The following is a 16,308-nucleotide window of genomic DNA, read 5'->3' on the forward strand; positions in this document are numbered from 1 at the left end:
ATTGACAAGAATCTACAAATATGAAAGGGGTGTGTATGTGTGTGTGTGTGTGTTTGCTGTATCATTTTGGAGATTTTTGCTAGGGTTTTGTTCATGTAAGTGTAATCTAAAATTTATGGTGTTTTCCTCATCATTTTACTGCATTTTGTTTCATTTTAAGGGTCTCAATGTGTAGTCAAGCTGGCCTAGAACTTGTGATCCTCCTGCCTCTTGAGTTAAAATTTATAAAGTGGTCTTGAGAGAAAAAAATAACATTCTGTGAATACTGATCAAATCCAACAAGCTCCCATCAGATAAGGTTCCTGCCATTGGCAAAAGCATCTTCTTGTGGGCTGACATATTGACTGTCATGGTTTAGGGAGAACACTTTCAAAAACTGTCACACATCTGTAACAATTAGGGAATTGTTTCACCTAACAAGGACGGAGACTGAGAAGGAGCTTGTCTCAAAAGAGCTGCCGCTAATGTTACCTCCGTAGCATTACTATAAAGTGATGTTCTTCGGTGGGAAGCTTATGAATCATAAAAGCCCATTTCAAAATCCCCATGGGAAAAGTAATCAAAGAGTTTTTCTAGCTGCTAACCTGAGAAACTGAACAACCGGCAGATAAAATCTGGGAAGTTGTTCAACTGAACTAATTTGCTTAACAACTGATACCCAATGCTTGATTAAAAGTTTGCTTACCATGTTTGGTGTGAATAGTAGAAAATGTTAATTTGAGAATGTCTCACTATAAAAGGTATGTTCATGCTGTCACTAGGTAGGTCTACATAGAAAAAAGTGTATAGAAAATGCTGGACCTAAAATTGTCGGCACCTGAAGTTTTCAAAATTCCCTCTGAGGTGGCAGGCATATGAAATAAGCCCTAGGGTGGGAATAAGCATCTCACTGATTCTGGATCTAGCTTCATCAATAACTGGTTTGGTGAGCCTGATCCAGTCTTTTGACCTGCATTGGCCTTAGAATTATTTCTTTGTCAGTAAGAAGTGTCACTTTGATTTGTAAGGGCGATTGAAACTATGAAATCGCGTGATTTTTCTGGAAGTTTCTTTCAAAATACATTGCATATTTATTTATGTCTGGGCCTATCTTAAACATATTCTTGGGCTGTAGCCAATCATAGCTTCAGCAAACAATGCAGCCACAGAAAGGTTACTTGCATCAGCTGATTTTATTTTTCACGCTCAAACAATACCTGGCAAATAAAGAAAACTTTCTGAGCTGTGGCTGGCACAAAGATGCCTGGTCCGTGGATGGCAGCACGCTATGTGGAGATTCTGAGGGCAGGATGAAGGTGAGGTTTGGTCTACATGAACCTGAATTGGTGAACCCAATCAGGGCTCCATATTGTGGACGTGTGTCAAATGGACGTGGGTCAAATCTACAGCTCGCTGAATTCATTCCCCTCCTGCTCTTCTGGCCGTGACACTGAATGCACACGTACTGGGCACGTTTCTCCCGTGTCTCCACCCTGCATGTCCTCCTGCATTTTCCCAGCAGGCCACCTTCTATTCTTTGTGTTCCTTCCTGTCTGTGACATTACCCAAGCATTACCTTGGCCCTGCTCTCTTCTTCAGACCTTAAATTCAGTCATACTATAACATATATTGCTAGACCTTTCGCTCTTTTGTACTAGATCTCACACTCTGGGAGTTCTCTTAATTATCACCAACATGAGGACAGATCCAAGTCCATTACTTTATCATTGCTCACTTTTGTACAGTTTAAAATTACTCATTGGGTAAACTCTTTGTTATTTATTTAATTGTTGGGCAGAAATGTGGAAGGACTGTGTTAGACACAATGGGGTATTTGACAGCTATTTCCATGTGTCATTTCTAGGGGGAAAAAGCAATGTGTGACATGTCTCAGTACTTGGTGGATGTTTAGAAAGCATTAACAGATTCTGTATAGAGCTTAACGACATGCTCCTTTTAAAAAGGAATGACTTTTTTATTATTTAGAAGTTATTTAGGAAAATATAATTTAATCATGAGGCTTTGGGCTTGTAGAATATATTTTCAGTTCAGAGGAATCCTGCTCTTGCATGGTCTGCTTTTATGTGAAACTGTCCACAGTTGAATCATTCGACATTTTTGTATCACCGCTTTCCACACCAGGAGGCCAAACCAGTTTTCCCTCTGCTCACTCATCCTTAAAATGCAGTAACTCATGGCTCTTCCTCTCTCCTCTTCTCCTGTACTTTAATACCCTGCCAGTGAATTCTGTGGTTTCTTGCTCCAGGGCACCTTTGAAAAGCGCCCCTCTGCAGTCCTGCCCCCACTAGCTAGGGAGTCCCTGTTCTCAGGCCCGCATCTGCACTACTATTAGTGGCAGCCTGAATTCCACACCTCCTTCCTAAATCCCACCGAACCTGCCAGAGGAATCTTTCTAAAGCACTTGACACCTTTCTCTGGCACCAGGAGCTCTCCAGTGACCACAGAATGAAGTCCAATGTTTCATATTCAATACCCACCGTAAGTGATTGGAGAAGGTAAACTGTTATGTTTATTTTTTTAAAAAATTGTGTATAACTAGAAATTTTAGTGTTAGGGGACTTTTAATGCTTGGCTTATTTCTTTGTTTAGTCTCTTGTGTAAGGTTTGTGGAGAGAAATTCATTCTTCGTAGTTCAACACAAACCAGAATACAACTGAGGAAGCAGATTTTTAGGTAAACCGATTGATGAGGGAAATAAATCAAAGTACCTAGGGCTCCTGTCTGAGCAGGACTGTGGTCTCCTAAGTGACATTAGGATGGTTTAAAAGCCAAGGAAGTAATAAATGAGAGCATAAGTATCAAGGTCAAACTAAAAGTGAAGGGAGAATTTAATGTGTTTATATATTAAGGCATCTGAGAAAGAGTTATGGATCAAAGACATATCATAATTCTTTTTGATCTACACAATTTACTCTGCATTTGCTCTGAATGGAAGTATATATTATATATATCCTCATGGAATTTCCTGAAAGTTGAAGACATGAAAATGAAAATCCTCAAATATAAAATCCTTATGTAGTAGAACTGCCAACTCAATGACTTGAACTACATTCCACTTGTACAGACACATGTGAGACGCTGTGCAGACCTTATGAGTGATCTGAAGTTTAACTGTGTGGTGCTCAGATTCCAGCTGTGCCCTTATGAGCTGTCTATGTGTGGGCAGGTTACTTCATCTTTCTGTGATTCCTTTTCCTTAACGATCAGATGTGGCAATTCTACCTTAAAGGGTTGTGCTGAGCTATAGAAAAGATAACATTTGGAAGGGCCTCAAAAAGACACCAAGCACACTGTGTGTGTAGTAACAGACCTGCAAGGTAATTAGCATTGTGTCTATTTCACAGATGATGCAACCAAGCCATGCAGAGACTGAAACTGTCCCCAAACAGCACAGTTTACCTTAGCTTCTACAAGCCCAAAACGATTTGCTTTTCTTCCACATGGCTCCATTACTTTTATATTCCTGGAAATATTATAATAGATAATACACAGCTTTTGTTTTCAAGGATGACACATTAGAGAGAGAAAAAAGGGAATCGGTGGTACCATGCAGATGGGGAACAATTAACCCAATCTTGAAGGCCAGATGCCATAGATGTTTACAGCAATATCAGGTCATCAAGTGTGGGTAGGAATTAGGTCATAAGCTTAGGTGGGGTAGAAAGTATTCCACGTAGAGGAAACAGCAGGCAAATTAGCAGACAGGCTGCTGTGTGTAAGGTACAAAGGCCATGAGAGGATACGAGACATTAACATTGCAATAGGTCAGGGCTGCTGAAATATGAGGTTTGGAAGGGAGGTCAGGCCTGATCTGAGAGGGATATCGTAGAAGCAGTTCTGTCCATCAGCCATGGAAACGTGGGACGAGGGGAAGAAGCAGCATGATACAGGTCCACAATGATGTATGTACTGGTGCCAAATAATCAGAACCCTTAAACATACAGGCTGGCGCTCATTGATTGAGGAAGGGTTTTTAATGGTTTTAAATGGGGTGTGGACTTCAGGAAGGAAGTAACATATGTCCATAGACAGGCTATACTTTACAGGGAAAATAACGTCATTACCAGCTGATAGAAAGGTCCCCACTTCCAGGCATTCTTTCCTAAGGAAACTTACCTGCATTGGAGTTATGTAGTCAAATGCCTTTGTTTCCAGTGGGAAAGTATCATGCTGATTTCTTATGCAAAAATTTTGAGTGTGTTTTCTAATCTGTCTCAAAGCAGTGGCTCATTTATACATCAAATTACTCAGTCCTTTCAGATGGGCTGCAGAAAAGGATTGATTTAAGGATCTTTCTAAACCCTACTCCTAATAATACTTTATCTCCAGATAGATTGCCAGTGGATTTCAGTTGTCAGTGCAAGCTTATTATTAAAATATTTATTAAAAGGTAATGAAGATATAAATGCAGTTGGGCATCTTAGAAAACTTCCTTCCTTTCTTTTACTTTTTCTTTTCTTTATTCTTTTGTTTTGTTTTTCCTTGGTGTTTTGTTTTTGACACAGAGTCTCACTATGTTAGTCCAAGCTGGACTTGAATTCTTGAATTCTCCATGTAGTCCAGATTGGTCTGAAACTCACAATTCTGCCTCAGCCTCCAGAGCTGGATTTAGAGCACCAAGTATTGTGCACCACAATACTTGGCTAGCATAGTAACTTCTTCACTCTGAAGGACAACTTGGGAAGCAGAAAAGGCGCCCCATCTAATGCATTCTATACAGTTTAATGAAAAGTTATTTGTATGATAATAACATGTTGGGTAATCATATAACAATATTAAATTAATATTACTATCAGAGACAATGGAACTCCTTTTGATAACTCAATTTCACCAATAAAGTGTGTGCTAAGTGCCAGGTGCTGTGTTTAGCAGTAGGAATACTGTGAGATACAGCCATGCCCATTAAAAATGCTACTTTAGGTACTTTGCTCCAGACGAGAAATAGAGGGTGAAAAGCATGGCAGATGAATAAGAAATCATGTGCAAACTGGAAAGCATTAAAGAGATCAGGAACAAAACTCTGCAGATGGAGATGATCAAGGCTCGACTGAAGGCTGAATTTGAGGCACTTGAGTCAGAGGAACGGCACCTGAAAGAATACAAGCAGGAGATGGACCTCCTGTTACAGGAGAAGATGGCCCATGTGGAGGAACTCCGACTTATCCACGCTGACATCAATGTGATGGAAAACACCATTAAACAGTCTGAAAATGACCTTAACAAGCTGCTAGAGTCTACAAGGCGACTGCATGAGGAGTATAAGCCTCTGAAGGAACATGTGGATGCTCTACATATGACTTTGGGCTTGCAGAGGCTTCCTGACTTGTGTGAAGAGGAGGAGAAGCTCTCTTTGGATTACTTTGAGAAACAGAAAGCAGAATGGCAGACAGAGCCTCAGGAGCCCCCTATCCCTGAGTCCTTGGCTGCTGCAGCTGCTGTTGCCCAACAACTCCAAGTGGCTAGATAGCAGGACACTCGACAGACAGCCACCTTCAGGCAGCAGCCTCCACCTATGAAGGCCTGTTTGTCATGCCACCAGCAAATTCACCGGAATGCACCCATATGCCCTCTGTGCAAAGCCAAAAGTCGGTCCCGGAACCCCAAGAAGCCCAAACGGAAGCAGGATGAACGAAGAAAGGGGGAACACATGGAACTCTTCTGTTCTGCCCCATTGGCCAGAACGATTGATGTCTTGATGTGAAAAAAAATCCTTCCCAACCCTTCCCAAGTCTCCTATTTAATGTGACAAAAGCACAATTCCGCTTTCACTTTGCTCTACTTTATTTCTGCATTTGGCATTTCTAGTTTAGAAAGAGTTCAGGTGCTGATAACTGTCTGATGATCTTTTCTTTACCACCAACATTTCAGCCCCTTGTTGGGAGCTAAGGGAAGAGCAAAAGACCCACATGTGCATATCTGTCACACGTATTTGAGACCTGAAGCTTAAGAGATGTGGGGTCTGAGGACTGGGGACAGCCAATACATTGTCTCAACATAAAGCTTATGTTTTCCTTCACTATATCTTTGCCTGAGGTTCTGAAAGAAGAACAATCTCACTAGACTTTCAAACAGGCTTAGTGTATATATCTCCCTCATCTCTTGATCCTTAAGGCCCAGAGGTAGCTTAGACAAACCTTTCTAATAGCTCCCCCTATTCAAGTGTCCCAGGTTTACTAAAGTTCTTCACGTAGTAGGTTGTGTGTCTGGGGATCCTGACATCCATAGAACTTTTCCCCATACTTCTAATCTTTACTAATCTGTAAAAGTCTTCCACAGAGAAATTAAGGAGCTGGACTTACTCTATCAGTACTACCTAGCTCATTGCCTATGACACTGCTATTGAGGGCTCTCCTATAGGGGCTTCTTTACATTAAGAGGGACTCCAGGCTGATATTGGTGTGCTCAGTAGTTTAAAAATCCCTCAAGCTTCCCAAGATTTGCAGGTCTCTTCTCCACTAAAGCTTGGTCTCCTAGTCAAGTCATTGTTGGACTTAAAGGATGAGAAATGGGACATGCTGACTGAAAAATTTGTCCCAACTCTTGGCCCCAGGTTTGGGCAGGGAAATATTTCTCCTTCTTTACTTAATTGTAGTTTTATGTTGCCACAGTATATGTGTTCATAATTTAAAAGGTTCCTCTGCTTTTTGAAATTAAAAGTGTTATGTCTGTACAAACCTTTTTAAATAACATTTGTTTATTAGAAAAAAATGCTACTTTAAATGGATAAAAATGTGAACTATCTGTGGTGTACCATGATAAATACCAAAATTAGAAGTATCAGATTCATATGGGACTTGAGATTCAAGACAAAAAGTTCTCTAATCTGGAGAAAATATGATGATTAAGAATATTCGATATAAATTTTCAATCCATTAGATAAATGTAGGAAAGTTAAATCATTTTACATAGGTCAGAACAACACCTGGTTAGCACTAACTTGTCTAGTGATTGATCCTAATTCAAATGAGTAACAGTGTTACTGGGGAATTCTTATTTCTCTTCCTGTTTGTTTGTTTGCTTTTTTTTGAAATGGCCTCATTATACAGTTCAGGAGCTACATAGCCCAGTGTGGACTTCAATTTGAAATCCTCCTGCCTCAGCCTCCCGAGTGCTGGGATTATAGATAGAGAGTCTGGTCTCTCTTATAAAGTATTTTTTAAAGTTATACACATCTGCTTAACTAGAAATGTTGTCTTACATCATATAATACATCATAAAATATTTTAAAAATCAAATCACTAAACTATGATAGTATTCTCAAAAATATTTTAAGTGTATATATTTATAATTTATATAAATTAAGATTCTTTGGAGACTCTGGAACCTATAAAAGATAGTCTTCCAAAACTTTGAAGCATTTGTTGCTACCTTTAAAGCATAAGAAATTTACTGGGAACTTGTGAGCTATTTGTCTCCTATTTGTAACCTGAATTCCTTCATTCATTAGGAATCAATCACAATTCTTAATCCGAACAGTGTATACATTAAAATATTTTGAAGGAGTATATTTTGGCTGGCCAGGGCCAGACCTTATACTTTCCAGTTTCCTTAGTATTTCCTCTAATTTTCTACCTAAAGATGACTTGAGCTTCATTGTCAACAGAGCAATTAATTTCTCTTAGCCCTTTCAAAACTTCTTCAGTTCATTTCTTTCTTTTCCTACTCTGCAATCTCAATAATCACATGGCAATGACACTTATTTCGTAGTAAATCAGAGATGTTATGGCATGAAGAAATGGTGTTTCATTTTAAAAGCGAGTATTCAAGTTGTAGAAGACAAAAGCTGGTGCTATTTCCATATCTCAACATACAAATAATGTTGAAATGTACCAAATGCACCGAATCCATCAGTCCTGCCTCCCTTTCTTACTTCTTTACTCAATCTTTTCCCCTCACATGTTCTCAGTTAGAATCACCCTCTTCCCACTGCCAGATCTTTAAGAAAAATAGTGTTTTTATAGCTCAGTGTTGATGCTATAGAAAAAGGTAGAGAAAAAGTGGTTAGAAATCACTCATTGTTCCTCCTGGAAAAAAATGTTCCCTTTGATTGGATTCCGATGTCATTTGTTTTTGATGTTTCTTAGAATGTGACATTAAAGCACTTGCCTGTATCACTGTCAATTCTTATTAACGTTCACTGCAGTCTCTCATTATGGTCATTAGTTTGCAGGTTTCTGGATATTAGAAAAAAATCTTAATGCTTAAAACTTTTCTGGGTCCAGTTAATCATGTGGCACAAATGGTACGGCAGAACTATTGAAAGAATAAAAATGCACATGAGCTGAATATTTTAATGTAAGTATATTTAAAGATTTTAGGTAATTTTTTTAGTCATACCATCATAAGAAAGTTTTCATTAAGTTGAATACATAATTTTTATTTGCAAAGTTTTATTCACTAGAAATGACTTTGACAATAGAACATTTCTAAAGCTTTATGTATATATACACATACATCTAATATATATATATATATATATATATATATATATATATATGAATTGGCCATTTCATCTTTTCTAAAATGAGAGCTCAGACTCAGGGGTGCACTAATGCTCAGCTACATCCTGTCACTATTTGGTGCAGACTGGCCTTGGGCTCCCTTTGTGGCCCAGGCTGGTCTTGAACTTGCAATGGTCCACCTCTCTCAGCCTCCTGAGTGCTGGGATTACAGGAGTGCACCACCATGCCCAGCAGTTCTCTTTATTTTTTATTTTGTTTGTTTATATTTGTTAGTAGCAGTCTGTAGTGATCCATTCATGGTGAAGTGGGTTTGTACACAACACATTTTAATTATTTTACTTCCCCTCCCCTTTTCTTCCTCCTTGCTTCTGAAATCTCTTTTCTGTTGGCCAAAAATCAGTTTCCCTGATTCTGATTATCCATATTTCATTTTTGTAAGAGGTGCAGGTTTGGAGTCAGCCTTCTGCATGTGTGTGACGAGTTTTCCCCAGCACATTTGGTAAAGAGCCTATCTTTCCTCTACTGTATGTTTTTGGCCTTTTGGTCAAAGATCAGATAACTGAAAGAACCTGGTGCTGTTTCTGGGCTCTGTATTCTGTTTGCTAACAAACAGAATATGTCAGTTTTATATCAGTACCATGCTGTTTTTCTCACTGTAGCTTTGTAATATACCTTGAACTCTGGGGTTTGATGGCCCCTCCATTTATTCCTTGTTGATCCCTGTTTTGGTATTCTGGATCTCTTCTGGTTCCATGTTGATTTTAGTATTTGTTTTTTCCAGTTTTGTGACAAACGCTTGTGACAGTTTGATTGGGATTGCATTAAATCTATGTCAGTTTGGATAGTATGGCCATATTGATAAGGTTAGTTCTGCCTGTCTAGGGACAGGGGGTGTCTTTCTGCTTTCTGACATTCTCCTTGATCTTCGTTTTCACAGTCCTGTAGTTTTTGTGTTGCAGGTCTTTTACTGCTTGGTTAAGATCATTCGCAAGTATTTAAAAAATTTTTTTAGGCTATTGTTTTCCTAATTTCTTTTCTGGTGCATTCCTTTTACTTTTTTTAAATTTTGAGTCAGGGTCTCAATAAGTTGCTCAGGCTGGCTTTAGATTAATAATCCCCCACCTCAGCCTTGCTAGTTGCTAGGATTACAGGCAAGCACTATGGGCTCACTTTAAATTGACTTTTATATCAAAATATTTGTATTATTACCATAAATCTACTTTGTAAAATGAGAAATTTTGCTTAAAAGATTAACAGTGTCAGCAGTCATTTTGATCAAGCTGAACTAACAGCTAAGGTACTTTTTTATTGATAGCTGAGTCAAATTGTTCTAATGGGAAAACCAGAAATTCTAAAAACGTTGTACATGTTGGCTATTGCATTAAAGTGCTCTGCACTTAGAAGCAGACACAGTTTATTTAACAACTTGCTTGAGTGAAGTAGAACTTACTGTTTTGATATTTTGCCCCACCTACAAATGAACCAGTATCCTATAAAATTGGTGAAGCATTGCCAAACTAAAAACGTCTTAATTTTACCAATATATTTTATTAACTGTAATACTGGTAGTTTTTAGCAGCACTTGCCTGATGTTGGGTTTGTGTATTTCTTCACACATTCTGTTAAGTGAACACTGGCCAAAGCAAATATCTGAGTGATATTTATACCAGATTGTTTCTATGTAGGAACACTGTGTTACACTGCTTGCTTCCTTGAAATAATACAGAAGATTAGAAATTGTGACTGTTGCACACAAATTCAGGTTACCTTTCTGAAATGCTGTCTTCCAGTCAAATTTCCAAAGCTGACATTTATTAGGGACTACAATTTACTGATAAAAGGTAATCACAAACCAGTATCTAAATAAGCTATAATAATTGTTCAAGTTGTAAATCAGTCCTGGATAGTGATTTATATGAAACATGATAAACCATATTTTTCTAAGGAAGAATCTAAAAATAATGACCCAGCACAACAGAATAGCAAAATAGTTGAAGTATGAGTTTTATTTCCATTTGTTTGGAGGGCTGATTACATTAGGAGGCTTTTTTGCTTATTTTTATGGCTTCAGATGATCGAGTTCATTAAAGGTTGAGGAAAAATAGTTACTCCAGCCTGCACTGAAAGAGGGTAGGAAGGCAAGGCGAGGGTTTGTGCTATTCTCGGGGCTTCACACTTCTGGGAGGGGACTCGGAGCTCAGTGGAAAGACCACGAAAAGGGACTCCTCATCTCTTTCCTCACACAGAGAAAAAAATTTTTTGATTCTACAACGCAATTCAAAAGCTTCATTATGACCGTGGGGAATAATCATGGGGCATGCACCATTGGAAATGGAGGCTGTCACAGGGACCCACGTCTGAAATGATGACTGTGTAGCAGAGAGAATCCGAGAATCTGCATTCCAAAATAGGGGGATATGAGGTATTTTGCTTTATTTTATTTTATTTTATCTTTTTATCAGTACCGGGGATCGAACTCACGACCACACCCTTGCAAGGCAGGTGCTTATGCCACTGAGCTAAATCCCCAGCCCCCTATCTTGTTTTTTAGTACAAGTAAAACCTTCTTGTGTCTCTCTCTTTTTTCCTGTACAGAGATTGATTCCAATATTCTAGAAATTTGAGTTGTATAAAGATCAACAAGGAATAAAGCTTAGTAGAGAAACTCCTAGTGTGTTTGAGAGCACAAGAACAGTACCATTCTATATATATGTAATTTTAAATGTACAAAAGTAAACTGGTAGCTTTTGATGCAACGTTTTTTGCCACCAAAAGTTTCAAACAGTTAAATCAGAGTCTTCTGAATCCTGAGAACACACCACCAGCCTGCTGGCCCTAAAGCACTTTGCTGAATACCAACCCACGATGCCACACTGGGCCGTCCCTTGTTCTGTGCTTATCTTGCAACGCCTTCCTCGGCCCAGCTCCCCTTTACCAAGCCAAGCCTCTCACCCACTGGTGGGATGATGTCAAGGTATACTGATCTGCCTAATTGCAGCATAAATTGTGAACTTTCTGGTTTCTTTTTCCATTCCTCACTTCCGGAAATCTTCCATAAAACTGATCTCCCTCGGTCTGCAGTGGTGAACTGCCTTGGAGGTGGGCACAGTGGGGGAAAAGTGGAGGCTTCACTCATAAGCACATGTGTACACACGCTTACAGATGTGTGCACCCAGCAGAAACCGCTTCCCCACAACGCTGGCAGGTCACTTCATGTAAAGCTTATTCTGTTCTTAAATCTCTGTGGCTATGCCCATGGTGAAAAACGAATTCTAAAAATATCTACAAACTTGTTTTGGACCTCTAAGACTAAGGGAAGAAAAAAGCCAATTTTTATTGCTTCCAGGGTCACCTGACTGTAAAATCATTTAAAAATATTTTTAGCATTTGTTTTATCTGCTTTTGCCTAAAACTATTGTTCTTTCACCTTATTACGAAGCAAAATTATATACTTACTCTTATGTTAATACAGGATCATATCCTAATTTTTAGCCGTATCTCAGAAAACACTTTGTAAGAGTTATTGAGCTACTGCTTTTCATGGTGGCAGTATTATGAATGTAGCCCTGTTAATTCTTAAACAAGTGACCATTGTCTAAAGAAGCACTTTATTATATAATGTTAGTGATGGCTAATCACTGCTCTATAGCCTAATTGTTGGGTGCTTTGACAAATAAAATATCTGTCTCACATCTGTGGCTTTTATATAACATCTTCCTTCTTATCTCCCTTGATACCAGTAATATTTTCTGAGCTGTAATATTTTCTAGAATAACTACTGGAGCTCACCCACCCAGATAAACTGCACCAATTAAACAGTAATATGTAACACATTTTGCAAAAATAATTCTTACAATGTACTACACAGACATAAAACTATGAATTCTTGAAACATAAACATTTCATACTGACAAACATTCACAGAGATCCTTTGAAAACACTAATTAAAATCTATAAGTTGATACTTAAGGATGAACAATGTATGTTAAACTTGCTTAATGAGAGGGATAGTAAAATTGTATTCATTAGGAGGTATTTGGTTATAAATAATAGAAAATGCAGAAATAAAAACTTCCTTAACAGTATGGAAAAGTAATGAACATTAAAATGCTTTAAGTTGCAGTGGCCTTAGAGTTGGTTAATTCAGTAACTCAGTTACTTCTTCATTAAGGTAGAATCTTTGTAAATTTATATTCTATCATTCTTAGCATTTAGGGTTGCCAGATTAAGTATAAGAATACTCATTTACATTTGAATTTCAGATACTGCATCATTTGTAACTGTCCTGAATTATTATTTGTTACCTGAAATCCAAATGTAACAGGATATCTTGCATTTTCTACTTCTGAAATCTGGGTACCTTATCTCCTTAGGCTGGCTTCTTTCACGGCCACAACACGGCTGCCATAGCACCTATGTATCCTTAGGATTCCTTTGATAAGGAAGAAGGTAAACAGAAGTACTTTGGTAGGTACCTTAAAAATATAGGTCCCTGAGGTGAATCTGAGGTTTTGATGACTAAAACGTAGTTTCCTCTAATTTAGATACTTAGTTATAAAATAAGATGTAGTTTACTTTGCCTTACAATTCAGGGACAGGAAGTTGATCAACTGACATATTTATGCAAAAGCCTTATCTTTTTAAATAATCTATAAAAATTTATATTTTGTTTTTGAGATCCTAAATTTTGTTAAAGCTGGAAGAAAACACCATTATAACTGAAAAAAAATCAAGATTCTTTTCTGTTGAATATCCTGGACCGTATAGAAGAAAATGGCTCATGTGTAGTTTCCTCTTTACTATACCTTTTCTGAGCATATCAAGGTCTTCTTCCATGTTCATGGTCAGTGATTCTTTCCACCTGCCTTCAGTTAGTCGTTGCATTACCAACAGCTCAATTTCCTGTGTTCCCTTCCTCCTTCCCCTTTCCTCTTTCAAAATGTACTCACATCTTGAGAGCCCTGTTTGTACTTAAGGGGTCATGGTTCTGAATGGGCTAGATAGACTAATCTAGGTTAATATTGACTTTGCTAGTGTGTTGGGCCCAGAGGGGCCCAACATATTCAGCTTTTTGAAAGCTCTTCAGGAATGCTGCCAGTGTAGACACCTTCATGACACAGTCTTCTGGCTTCCTCAGTCCACTCACAGAGGTGACAGAGGCTATGAGAAAGGCTGCTCTTCATGGCTATGGTCAGTTTGGTGCCATAACTTCCTCTGTCTTTCATGCCTTACATTGCAAATCACTGATCTCTGTAGCCCTTCTCTCCACCCTGTTTCTTGTCTCATCCTGAGTGATTCATACGTGACTTCAGTATTTATGAAGATGCCCCACCCAGCACCATAGACTCATAATTCTTGACCTTCTCTACTGAACAAGCCTTTTCCTTCGGGCTTCATGTTCATTGCCAGTGCCACACCCCTGTTCTACCTAGTCATCTCAGCAACTCCTTGGCTCCCATAGTTACCCCCCAAAACCACATTACTTTCATCTGAGTTCTTGGTCTGCGCTTCTTCAGTCAGATCAGCTCATGGGCATCACAAGGAATCTACAATCTTAGGAAAACAGCAAATGATCAAGTCTCCGAGTCCCTCTGCAAGTTGCTTCTTCCCTTCTGGCCATCCTTCTTCCATTCATCCTGCATTCCACAGTTTATCTCAGCAACTGCGCTCCCAGCTTCCTCTGCCTCTCCAACTGTGAATGGATTCAACCTCTAACCTCCTTTCCTGAATGGACTTCAAAGTTGGTTTTCTGAAAATCAACGTGTGTATCTATAAGTGGCTAAATAAAGACTTATTACTGTCACATGGCCCCTCCAGGACACTCAACAGCAAGGGCATCTCTGTGGGGTGGTCAAGACTGTGGAGCTCTGTTTTTGGTTCCCCTCCATACCAGTTGAGTTTCCTTCAAGAAGTAGCGTGATGACTTTTATACCCCACTTTCTTCAAGTGCAAAAAAGAGGGATTATAGCTGAGCATACTTTTCAGGTAAGTTATTATGAATAAATGAGCATATATTTGTAAGGTGCTTAGAGAACTATGTAGCTGTTGAATAAACAATTATTTTACTTATTCCCCATAGTTTTCTGTTCATATTCAATAGCAGCTATTCCAAATCTTCATTCATTTTAATTCTCCAAGAAGCTCAGGATCCATCACTTCACAGATAATCTAGTCTAATTCTCAGACTATGTATGGGATGGTAGGTATGAGGTCCTTTAATTATTTCCCCTTGAAAAGTTTTAAGATATTGGGTTTGGCAATGATATTTTTGGATATGACGCCATAAGCCCAGCCAATAAAAGCAAAATGAGGCAAACACGATTATAACAAACTGAAAAGGTTCTTCCTGGTAAAGGAAACAATCAACAGAGCGAAATGACAGCCTACAGAGGGAGAGAATATTTTCAAATTATATATCTGATAAGGGGTTATTATCCAAAATATATAAGGAACCAAATTATAGCAAGCAAAGAGTCTGATTTTTGAAATGAGAAATAATTTGAATAGATATTTCTCAAAAGAATATATTCAAATGGATAACAAGTCTATAAAAATACTGAACACCACTAATCATCAAGGAACTGCAAGTCAAAAACATACGCAAATATTATTTCACACTTATCAGAATTGCTTGAGTCAAAAAGACAGATGATAGCAAATGTTGGCAGGAATGTGGAGAATGGGAATGCCTGTAGATTGTTGGTGGGAATGTTTATTGGTCCAGATAGTATGGAAAATGATGTGATGGTCCTCAAAATATGGGAAAATAGAACATAGCATATGACCCAGCAATCCTACGACTGGATGTGTAGTCAAAGGAAATAATAACGGTTTGTTGAAGAATATCCACAATCCCATGTTCTCTGTGGTATTTTTCACAATAGGCAAGACACGACATTGACCCAAGCACCCCTTAGCGAATGACACTACAGAACCATGTGCATACCACTTAATCCTAAAATGAAAGCTACCCTGTCACCTGTGAACACAGAGGATGCAATTTTGAGTGAAATTAGTAAGGCACAGAAAGACAAATACCATGTGGTTCTCCTACAATCCATGTGGGATTTTAAAAGAATTATGTAGTTGAATTTGATTACTTGAAGCTGGAGTGGTTGGGGACGGCGTATGCCGAAGACACTGATCAAAACTTTATTTAGATAAGAGGAATAAGTTAAGAGATCTATGGTAGAGCCTAGCAGCTACTCTATAGTTAATAATAGGTTACATTCTGTAAAAATGCCAAGAGTAAATGTAAAATATTCTCACCACAAGCCAGGTATGGTAGTGCATGGCTAAAATCCCAGCACTCCTGGGAGGCTGAGGCAAAAAGGTTGAAGCCAGCATGGGCTATGATGTAATGAGTTCAAGGCCACCCTGCATTACATAGTGAAACCATATCTTAAAAAAAAAAAGATTCTCACCCCAAAAATGATAATTATGTGAGGTATTATATTAATCAGTTAGATTTAGTCATTCTAAAGAATACATGGATATATTTTAAAGCATTATGGTATTTCACAAATATGTATAAATGTATCTGTCAATTTTAAAAATAAAAAATAATATAATGCACCTTTAGCAAATTTACTCCCTCAACGTTGGTACATTTGAATCTACTTTCCATGTAAAATAACCTTGTAATATTGGTTAGAAATAACCATAAGAAATAAGCTTGTAAAATTGGTCCTCCCACCAGGGGTTTAGCATAAGCATTTGCTTAGCAAGTGCAAGGTTGTAAAAAATAAAATAAAATAGGTCCTCTTTCCTCTCGTTTCCTTTAAATAATTAACCTTTCTGTATAGATTTTACCCATCTCTGCTTTCTTCTCTTTTTAGCCAATAAA

The 16,308-nt window shown here is 38.2% G+C and overlaps 1 long non-coding RNA gene and 1 pseudogene across 1 annotated transcript in view; both read left to right on the top strand.

Moving 5' to 3' along the window:
- LOC134478328 (uncharacterized) overlaps positions 1-16,308 on the top strand; it is a 112,893-nt gene that overhangs the window by 88,791 nt on the left and 7,794 nt on the right. The window lies entirely within an intron of this gene.
- On the top strand, positions 4,902-6,650 carry LOC100717784 (zinc finger C4H2 domain-containing protein-like; annotated as a pseudogene).

Source organism: Cavia porcellus, unplaced genomic scaffold, assembly GCF_034190915.1.
Source record: "Cavia porcellus strain 051 isolate PalLab524CR breed Dunkin Hartley unplaced genomic scaffold, mCavPor4.1 scaffold_12, whole genome shotgun sequence".
NCBI lineage: Eukaryota > Metazoa > Chordata > Mammalia > Rodentia > Caviidae > Cavia > Cavia porcellus.